This window comes from Hylobates moloch, unplaced genomic scaffold (genome assembly GCF_009828535.3).
Source record: "Hylobates moloch isolate HMO894 unplaced genomic scaffold, HMol_V3 SCAFFOLD_18, whole genome shotgun sequence".
Classification (NCBI taxonomy): domain Eukaryota; kingdom Metazoa; phylum Chordata; class Mammalia; order Primates; family Hylobatidae; genus Hylobates; species Hylobates moloch.
Window position 1 is genome coordinate 3,759,993 of NW_026652293.1, and position 11,442 is coordinate 3,771,434.

Sequence of the window (11,442 nt, forward strand, 5' to 3'; positions counted from 1 at the left end):
AGCAAGATTCCATCTCTGTAAAACAAAAGATAAAAAACAGATAGGGCTGGATTTATCTTGAATTAGGAAGACCACAGACATTGGAGGTTGAGTTACTGATTTGAGGTCAGTTCTAGGAAAATTAAGTTACATCCTCAAACACCAGGAGCTGTGACTGTATAAAATATCAAAACTGACATGCTATTATTAATGAAGCCTTTGGATTTGGCAACTAGAAAGTCATGAGCAACCTCCAAAAGGGCAATTTCCGTCATGGTTAGGACAGAAGCCAGATGGGAATGGGGTCAGAACAGAGTGGTCAGGATAAACTGCTCTTTGGAGACACCGGTGAGGAGTGTGGGTGTGGGTGAGTATGGATCGCGGGCTTGAGGGAAAATTCCGTTTATTTTAAATGGAGAAACCTAATAATTTATAGGCAGACGTTGTAGGCAGATGAGAAAGGCTTACACAGAACTGTCCATGGGTAAAGGAAGGAGCCAGTGGACATCGGATACATTACTACTCGGATGAAACCTGGTCAAATCCTCAAAGGCAAGGTGCTCGCGGGATGATAGCACTCACGGTGGTACTGCAGGGTGGTGTATGGAATGAGAAGAAAGGTGTGTGTCTCATCGTGCTGGTCTTTGACTTCCATCTCCTTCTTGGGCTCAGCACCCCGGGACCTGTGAAGGTTGAAGGCCCCGTGGAAAGGTTCCAGAGTCCTTAGGAGCTCCTAGGAGCCTCGTTCAATGTTATGGCTCTTCATTTAAACCCCACTGCCCAGCGGCTGTTGAGTTCTGCCTGCCCCTGTTCTCTGATCACTGCTTGGCTGACCCTTTTCTGTGTCCTCCGCAATCACAACAGTTTCTTGGTCCCAAGGGACAATTCTGTGAAGGAACTCGAATGGAGGGTTCAACACTGAGGCAAGGCATGTTTATGAAACAAGTCTCTCAAAGCCTGACGCTTCCCATGGAACAAGGGCTGTCTGTCCCATCCTGGCACTCATTCCTATCCCCCCGCCCCCGCCCTCCGTGTCAAAGGCTTCTCGGAGAAGGAGACCATGACATCACTTCCTCCGGGTGGTGCAGGGTCGTCTGGCCTCACACCCACCGCCTTTGGCCGCTGACCCCCCGAGGAAGTGAGGCAGCGGCCGGAGCCGGGCACGCCCCGAGCTCGCTCTCCTTTTTTCCCTGCGGCTCACCTCTGGGTGCGGTCCCAGATGCCTTGAGAAGTGGGCTGTCTTCAAAGTATCTCAGTGCCTCCCAGTGCCCTCTGTTATTTCCTTTAGAAGCCATGGGGAACTGCAGGGCTGAAGAGACACCACTAGGTGGCTGCACAAGACCTTGTTTGTTTCCATAGGTGCCAGGCTGGTGGCAAGGAGAGATGAGACCCCCCCCCGCCACTGTGTGTGTGTGTGTGTGTGTGTGTGTGTGTGTGTGTGTGTGTTCGCGCGAGCGCACATGGCAGGGATGGGGGGCGGTGGGGAGGTGCCCAGTGGGGAGAATGGGGAGGCAGAGACAGAAGTTTAAGAAAACCCAATGTTAAAAATGCCTAAATTTACAAAGCAGGTAAGTTGAAGCCCACAGTGGAAGGAGTGCAGAAGCAGGTAAGTTTAATGCCCACAGTGGAAGGAGTGCAGAGCTCTGCCTTATAGGAGAATTCTCTTGATATTTTTAGTCCTTTTTAGTTCATCAATTATTTAGCAGAGAAACTGAAGTGTTAGCCTACTAACGTTTCTGGCTACTGAAAATGAATCAGAAATGAGGACGTTGCATGAGATCTGAACCCTTCTAAGAATCTGATTTGCATTCATTTTCATTCATAATCAGAAATTTGACGAGTGCCTACTACCTGCCACACCCTGGGCTAGGTGCTGAGGAGACAGCTGTGAACAACACTCTGTACTCTCATGGAACCTAAGTAGAAAAATGCATATACACTGTACACAGAAAAAAAAGTGTACAGTTTCTCCAGCTCTGTCATTCTACGATTCCATGACTATACCCTTCCTTTGCACAGCCCTCACATGAAGTATGGGATAGTAAGACTCAATTAATCCACCGAAATTAGATGCCACACAGATTTTCTGGAGTAGAGTTGCAGTGTAATTTCCGGCATGTGGTCATTTTACCATCAAAAGTTCCATACGAACTGACGCCATAGAATTTCCAAGTCTCTCTTCTTTACCTGTTTATTACCTACTTAGGTCATCTGCCAGTGCCAGGACAATCATCTGAGACGGGGGCCGCTCCTGCAGCAGAAACAGCGGTGGGCAGGCTGAAGACCACAAGCTGAAATACGGAATTGGAAAATGAGAAAGAAAAGTGATCACAAGTCCTGGACACCAAGAAGATTGTGGAAAAACTCATAATATAAAGGTGTGGCATTTCTAAGCACTGCCAAATTTATTTCTCCAGCCAAGTCAAACATGACACAATGGAAGCCAGCTCCCAAATGCCCCACATAAGAAAGCATAGATTATAGATTCAGTGTGGAAATCACATTTGGGTTTGGGAGGTGGCTGGCTTGATCTGCAAGAGGGTGGGGTATGACTTGCATCCATGTGTGCACATAAGCACATGTGAGAACTGGGAGAATGGGTGTTCATATGGAATCATGGAACACCAGAGCTGGAACATACTTTCAAGCTAATTTAATCCATCCTCTGATTTTATAAATGCAGATACCAGGCCTGCAAAGGAGAAGGTCTTGCCCAGTATCCCAGAGTCACCATTGACAGAACTAAGACTATATAACGCAATATCTTGATCCCCAGTTCATAATTCCAGTCATTTTATCTCTTCTTAAAGGATTATAGACATGTTTGTTGCCTTTTTCAGTTGGATTTACTTGACTTACCTTTACATGTTATGGTGGTTGAATGGTGCCACCATCCCCCTCCCAAAAAAGATATAGAATCTGTAAATATGCCCTTACTTTTATATTTATTTTTAAATGTTATTTATTTATTTATTTTTTTGAGACAGGGTCTCACTCTATCACCCAGGCTGGAGTGCAGTAGCACAATCATGGCTCACTGCAGCCTCAACCTCCTAGGCTCAGGTGATTCTCCCACCACAGCCTCCTGGGTAGCTGGGACTACAGGTGCACGCCACCACACCTGGCTAATTTTTTGTATTTTTTTGTAGAGATGGGGTTTCACCATGTTGCCCAGGCTGGTCTCGAATCCCCTTATTTTTAAAATGGATCTCTGCAGATGTAATTAATTAAGGATCTTGAGATGAGATTATGTTTTATTAGGATCAGCCTATATCCAATGGCAAGTGTCTTGAGAAGAAGAGGAGTGAAGAAGACAGGAAAGGAAAGGAGAGGAAGGGAGGGGAGAAGAGGAGAGGGGAGGGAAAGCGAGGGGTGAAGAGTGGAGGAAGAAGACACATGGAGAAGAAGACAATGTGAAGACAGAGATTGGGGTGATATATGTACAAACCAAGGAAACCCAAGGATCGCCTGCAGCCACCAGAAACCAGGAGAGAGGCACGGAACAGCTTTTCCCTCAGTGCCTCCAGAAAGAACAAACTCTGCTAGCACCTCGATTTTGGACGTGTGACTCCAGAACTGTGAGAGAATACATTTCTGTTGTTTTAAGCTACCAAGTTTTTGGTACTTTGTTACTGCAGCTGTAGGAAACCAACACATTTATATGTCTCAGTTCCTTCAACTGCCTTTGTTCTATTCTTTTGTTACCTTGAAGGGGGAAGCATTCTTTGAGCACAGTAGTACATCACGGTTATGAGATGCTGTTGCTATTGGCAGGCGAAAGATTGCTTAGAGATGGTCCTCTTGGAAAAATCTAAAAATGTTGTACTCTAAGTGCCACTAACTAAAACCAGCCTTGAGAAGTTCTCAAGACAGGCCTTCCAAATGTCCTAAAGCTATCTTCATATGACCAAAAGGAGAACCAATGGGAAAAGAACACAACAGTTTTTCCCCATCCTAGATGTTGAGTGTGGTCATGACTGGCTTTTATTAGAATCGTGTTCTCTCTGGTAATATGAGAGGCTGTTATCAGTATGATTATTTATTTATCATCTAGGTTTTTTTTTTGTTTTTTGTTTGTTTGTTTGTTTTTTGAGACAGGGTCTCGTTCTGTTGCCGAGGCTGGATTACAGTGGCGCAGTCTCAGCTCGCAGAAGCCTTGACCTCTTGGGCTCAAGTAATTCACCCACCTTAGCCTCCTGAGTAGCTGAGACTACAGGTGCATGCCACCATACCTGGCTAATTTTATCATTTTTTTAGAGACAGGGTTTCTCCCCAGGTTGCCCAGGCTAGTCTCAAACTCCTGGGTTCAAGCAATCCACCCACCTTGGCCTCCCAAACTGCTGGGATTACAGGCATGAGCCACCATACCCAGCCCACCTAGGTCTTTAAATGACTTTGGATGGTGCAGGGGACTGGGGAGTCACAATTTAAATGAATTTAAAATAGAATTGGAATTATAAGTAATATTATAACCCAAATCTGTTGCATAATGCAATGTCTTCAAGCATATTTTTCCTTTCATGTGGTTGTTGGCAAATATCTGGAATGGGAAAGAGGATCTTCCTTTTGGGAGACTTTCTTTTTGTGTTTCTCAATGTTTCAGAAATAAACACACAACTTTAATTTGTTCCCCAAAGGAAGAAATAAAAACAACCTACTCAAAACTAGTCAGAGTTGCTGGAAAAATCAGGAAATAGTTTTTGTGGTTTGTTTGTTTGTTTTTCTTCGTAATTTTCCAGGAAATCTAGTAAAGACAGTAGCCACCCTTTGGATAACACATTCATTCCAAGGGCCAAAGATATTGGTGCATATGCTGAAGCTGTCTCATGTCCTGAGCAAATCTCTCCATCTAAGCCCATGGCACTCCAGGGCTGGGCTCAGAGCCACGGCATAAAGAAGTCAATGGTGTCAATCTAAGGAAAACAAGACAGCTGATATCAAACTTGCTTAGAATAATGTCATCTGATGAATTAATTCCACTTTAAGCCCAAATTGAGATTTAAACATGTCAGAGAATGGACCTAAACTGGTGGATGGACAAGAATAGTCAGTTTGTAGGTTTGCTATATGGAGTAGAAACAGAAGGGAGGAGGTTTGGTGGCCATCTGGTTGGAGGTAAAAATGAAAGGCCAAAGTCAGATTTGTTCCATACCTGGCACCTCAGTTTGTTGTCTGAGCCTGGTAGAAAAGGGGCTGTGAGCTAAAGCTATACTATTGTCTTTGTGAGGGACTCAGTGAGGCCTGAGGCAAGAGTATCATTCTTACTTTCCTGAGGGACCCGCATGACACAGGTTGCCGGACAGATGGGCCAGGACATAGTGCTGTTCTGGCCCTCATGGATTAAAAACTTTGGCCTCTGGATTTAGTTAGCTTGGATGTTGAAATTCTGATTGTGATGGCCAGAAGCTGGGGCAATGGAGAGTCATCTCAAGAGGTTTTGTGGACAGCAAACTTGGATGGGGCTGAGGCCAGAGAAGAGGGATGAGCCTAGAGGAATCTGTGTGTTGACTATAATAACATGGTCACCATTCATAAGGACATGTGAGACATCCTCTATGAAATCTGGATGGAACTTTGTTGAAACAAATAGAAGGTCCTAGTTGAGCATGTGGTAAGAAGAGTCAATAAAACTTGGGTTATTACTATTTTTTTTAATTTTGTATTTTTTGTAGAGATGAGATTTTGCCATGTTTCCCAGGCTGGTCTCAAACTCCTAGACTCAAGAGATTCACCCACTTCAGCCTCCCAAAGTGCTGGGATTACAGGTGTCCACCACGGTGCCTGGCATGGGTTACTACTACTAAGGTGACCCCCTTTGGTACCCAAGAAACACTAAGGTTGAAATTACACCTCATCTAATAGGCCATGTTTTCAAACTGTGCTCCATAGTGGTCTAGGTATTCTGAGGAGACCCTTGAGACCGGAGGAGTGGCTCACAGCAGGGTCTGGGCCTTCTACCACTGACTCAACATCAGCCACTATTTCACCTGTTTTACCTACAATAAGAGGAGTTTTGTAACTAACAAGAAGGTCTTCATAGCTTAATGGAGAGGTCTCAAACACCTCTGCTTTAGGGCTCCCTTGACTAAGCCTGGCAACATGTACCGAGTAGATTTTCAATGAATTACCTATTTATTTGTATATACAATCTAGCCAAAAGATGATTTGAAGCAGTAATAAGTTTTTACTAATGGATGAGGCCAGAGTAAGTGATTTATTTCTAAAACCCATTGAAAATAACAAAACAATTAAAATATTAAATGTTTGGGAATACTGTTTTATTCCTTTTGGACACACTGGAAATGAACAAACACAAATCTTAATGTGGGACATTTATAGTGATTCTATCTATTGGAAATAAGCAAAATAGTCGTAAATGATCATATGTACCTCTGTTTTAAGTATATTTCCAAGTTACTATTTGTGAGCTTGTTCAGTAGTTGTTATCTAATTTTCCACAGCAAGAAAAAAATGGCCAACTCGTAAGTTGTGTTTCTGTATGCATTTAGATTAACAGATTATTATTGGTTTTTTAAAAAGGGAGGTTTTGGCCAGGCGCGGTGGCTCACGCCTGTAATCCCAGCACTATGGGAGGCTGAGGCAGACAGATCACATGAGGCCAGGAGTTTGCCTGGCCAACATGGTGAAATCCCGCTACTAAAAGTACAAAAGTTAGCTGGGCGTGGTGGCACACATCTATAATCCCAGCTACTCTGGAGGCTGAGGCAGGAGAATCGCTTGAACCTGGGAGACGGAGGTTTCAGTGAGCCAAAATTATGCCACTGCACTCCAGCCTGGGCAACAGAGCAAGACTCCGTCTCAAAAAAAAAAAGAAAAAGAAAAAGAAAAAGAAAAAATAATATGGGATGTTTTTAAAAATTAAGTTTCCATTAATAAATAAAAATTAGCAGCTAACAGTTTTGAATGCCACTAGACTTCATAACATACAGATCAATAAGGATTTTCTTCTAGGTAGAAGTCGCAACACAAATAGTGTGTGTGTGTGTGTGTGTGTGTATGTGTGTGTGTATGTCTGTGTCTGTGTGTCTGTCTTCCTGTATGTTTTTATTTTATGATAAAAAGGTTTAAAACTAAATAAATGATCATGTCAAACTTTTTTTTAAGTGCACAGTTTTCAACAAAAGAGCCAAAGAAATTTTGGAAAGATTTATTTATTCATCTTGGTCTTTACAAGTTGTAACTGTTCCTAGAGGGTGGCCTAGCAGCCAGGGTCGCCTGTGTGCAGGCTTCACCTATTATGTCAGTGCCCAGCAGGCAGGCACGTGAGGCTGAGACCAGCTCACATCCTCTCTGCTGAGCAGCCCTCCCAGGCCGTGGGCTGCATGTCTCTAATGTGCCCACAGGCACAAGTCGCCTGTAAAAGCAGGAGACTCAAGTCTGTGAACTGGAAGATAAATGGATGCTTTCAGAATATTTCTAGACTTCTGACCTGCATCTTTTAACCAATGTTTTTTTGATTTCTTATCAAAATCAAAGCTGTGGGCCGGGCGTGGTGGCTCACACCTATAATCCCAGCACTTTGGGAGGCTGAGGTGTGTGGATCACTTGAGGTCAGGAGTTTGAGACCAGTCTGGCCAACATGGTGAAACCCCATCTCTACTAAAAATACAAAAATTAGTCGGGCGTGGTGGCACGTGCCTGTAGTCGCAGCTACTTGAGAGGCTGAGGTAGGCGGAGGTTGCAGTGAGCTGAGATTGTGCCACTGCATTCCAGCCCGGGCAACAGAGCAAGACTCCATCTCAAAAAAAAAAAAAAAAATCAAACCTGTAGCATTTTAAACCAGATTGCAATAAAATAAGCAAGAAAAGTGTCAAACCTAGTAAGCATAATGCTGAAATCTCACATAATTCTTAAATCTCACAGATGTTCAATTTATTATCTATTTAACCACTTTTTATCAAAATGTATCACAGAATGCCACCGTGCCACCATGATTCAGTGTGGAAGCCACATCTGCCCATCCACTGCAATGGTCCAGCCTGCAGTCTCTTTTCCGTACCAGTAAGCAAAAGGAGCAAAACTGCCACTGGCTCAACTGTTCCCAAGTAATAAAGTCCCTTTGCTTGGTCTTCAGAATGTTTAGCTCCTCTTGCTAATCTATCAGCTTCTTCATTGCCAGTAAACCCTGGATGACCAGGAACAAGTATCCACTGAATGTCCATGCCTTGACTGAGCTTCTCCAGTGCCGCAAAGTCCTCTTTGTTTGTCACCTCTTTCCCTGTACTTGTCTTCCACCTGTTCCTCTTCCTACCTTGAACCCAGTTAGTTATACCATTTATAGCAAACATACTATCTGTGTACAGAACCAATTTATTGATGTTTTCAGCCTTTGCTTGTTCAATGGTGCTGCAGGCTGCATGATTTTCTGCTCTTTGGTTTGTCTGTCACCCAGGAAGTCTAATGCCTACATTTAAAGGATGGCCTGGCCCCCAGTAAACGTCAGTTCCCACTAGTGCTCTCCTCCACCTGTTACTGGAGCAGCAGCCATCAGTGTAGACGACGACAAAGCCTCCGATGTAAGAAAATGTCTCTGCTCACTCGAGGCACCGGCTCTGTGATTTGCTTCACAGGCTTTGCACAAGACTCTGCACTTTCATCTCCATCTCCATTCAGTGGCTCACGGAGTCCCTTGCCGGCTTTCGTTTGTGATTCTTGTACATGTTTATTTTTCTGCCCTTCTGAACCTTCTGGGCTTGCAGATTTCCTGACAAAGGCCCAGGCCACATTTTCTGCGGCAAACTTCTTAAATCTGGCAGCAGGAAAGAGGTCCGCCTATGCTCTACATTCATTCCAGGTCAGAAAGACCCCAGTCCTGCAGGCCCTCCCCACAGCATAGACCATCCTGAGGCTGCAGCAGTCCCTGTGGCAGCACACAGCTATCAAGGTGACTCTGTGGGCCAGGGACAGAGGCTGGCACATGGCTCACTCTCGCCTCACACCAGTGTGACCCCAACAGTGCCCACTGAAAATAGCTTCAGTAAAAGTACACTCTGAGGCCGGACACGGTGACTCACGCCTATAATTCCAGCACTTCAGCGGGTGGAGGCGGGTGGGTCGCCTGAGTCCAGGAGTTCGAGACCAGCCTGGGGAACATAGCGAAACCCCGTCTCTACTAAAAAGATTACAAAAAATTAGCCAAGCATGGTGGCCTGCACCTGTGGAGGCTGAGGTGGGAGAATCACCTGAGCCCGGGAGGTCGAGGCTGCAGTGAGCCCAGATTGTGCCACTGCACTCCAGCCTGGGCGACAGGAGTGAGAACCTATCTTAAAAAAGAAAAAAAAAAAAAAAAGCACACTCTGAGGCATAACTAAAGACTTGGCTAATTATTTTCCTCTATGGTCAGCTGGTGGACCATTTGCAACAACTAACCCATTTGTGTAGCCCTGTCCGATAAGACCGGCCTCAGAACAGTCTTTTGAGGACCAAAGCTAGCCAGATCAATACATTTGAAAAAGGCCTTGTCATAAATCTGTCAAATCTCCTATTCCTTGAGCTAGGCTGTGGAGAAAAAACGAAACATGTGATCTTCTAGAATGTTCTTGAGAACTTTACTTTGAAAGGTAGATAACATTCTCTGAAAGCCTCTGCACTTGATAAGATTATTTTGTTCGGCACAGATCATAGCTATAAGGAGCTATTCCAGAAGAGGGGTTAGCATTACCTAGAATTCCAGATTGAAGCCAGTTGCACTACAGGCTGGGGGGGGAGGATATCATGAATCAGAACATACGGACCAGACGCAGCCCTTCCCTGAGCAGCCATAGACAAGTCCAAGGGATGTGGCATAACTGCCGCCTGTTTCCAAGCAGGCAAAGTGGTCCAGAAGAGTCTGATCAGAAGGGGCTAAATGGGAATCCAGTTTCATGAGTTCTTGGCAGCAACGATGTTCGCCATTAGGGGTAGACTGAAATGCTAACAGGAACCAGCCAGCTCCACGTGAGGCGTGAGACTGGGATCAGACCCAGGTCCTGGGAAACTGAGCTGGCAGCAAGCAGCTAGGCGGCTGGAACACAGGCTAGGTCTACCTCAGATGCCAAAGACCAGGACAGAAGGGACCTAGCAGAGATCCTGGCTACTTGTGTACCTGGCAGCCAGCTTGCAGGCCATGTTCTTAGTGCTCTAGCCGTAGACAAAAAGCAGCAGCAGAGGGTCTTCATCTCCCATTCTTGATGGGAGAGAAATGCAGCCTCTAGCCTGGGCTTCCAAAGCCCATTCTAAGCTCTAGCCAGGACAGGGAGGAACAGGGCTGGGGATCATTGCACGGCAAAAGGTGATGGTAGACCTAGGAAATCTTGAGTTTTAGAGTGGCCAACTTGGGCAGGGATACTCACAGATTAGGTATACTTCTTGGTAGACCACTTCCAAAGCCCCTGATTCCACATCGATATCTGGAAAATGTGCTTTTACTGAGAAACAAAGATCAACTTTTCTCTTGCTGAATGGATATAAGTTAATTCTACATTCAACATAGATTTTAAAAAAACACACACACCCTCAGAAGAATTTTTAAATCCTTTGGAGAAGTGTGAGGAGGTAGCTTTCCCATTTTCCCCCGTAAGTGAACCACATCTTTGCTTTTGTGCATTTTCCTCAGATGCTGGGAACCAGGCCCAAAAACGGTTGAAAAGGGGTTTTCTAATGTAAAACAAATTCAGGTTCACATTTAGAGAATACTAAATGCAAGTGTGCGAGATCACGTCACCACTTCGCTGTTTGTATCAGTCCAAAAAGCAAATATCCAGGAGCCGCTTCCAAGTCCTGACTCTACACCCAAGTTGTTGTCTGGAACCAGTTTCCACCGTGCCACATAACCTCCTGGATGATTAGCAAACATCGCTTTCCACTTACTACTTGCAGCTGTTTGGAATTCCACATTGCTGCTCTGCTGAGTAGCAGAGCCTAACTGGGCGAGCTGTATAGTAAACACATGAATCTCTGCCAGCGCTGGCATCTAACAACACCATGATTTGCAAACATGTTGAATTGCTATTTTATTCAATAAATGAACTTACAATAGAAAATAGATTTGGAAGTTACATCAAACTTGTTTATCCTGTTACAGTGGGCTGGGTAAAGCTATTGTGCTTTGGTTATAAAGAAATCCCTGTCGGGAAGCAGCAGGAGGAGTCTCTGCTATTCCTTCCTAGGCTAATATTAAGCACTCGGAGTATACCTAGGTCACACTGACTCACTCTACATGGAGGGACACCCCTCCTTTTAAGATCTCTTTTCCCCAGCACTAACTCCATAGTTTGGGTCAACGAATACTAATTATGCTGTCTCTTAGTCTCAGTGTTATTCATCAAATGCTAGTTTTCTCTATGTGTTCTGAGAAAAAATATATTAATATATAATATTTGGTGGAAATGTATGTGTATATATGTGCATATATGTACATGTGTAAATGTATATATGTATGTGTCTATGCGTGCATGTGTGTGT

General features: G+C 44.5%; 1 pseudogene; it reads right to left on the minus strand.

Moving 5' to 3' along the window:
• Positions 1-517: 517 nt before the first annotated feature.
• Positions 518-8,919, minus strand: LOC116457953 (ribonuclease H1-like; annotated as a pseudogene).
• Positions 8,920-11,442: the final 2,523 nt, after the last annotated feature.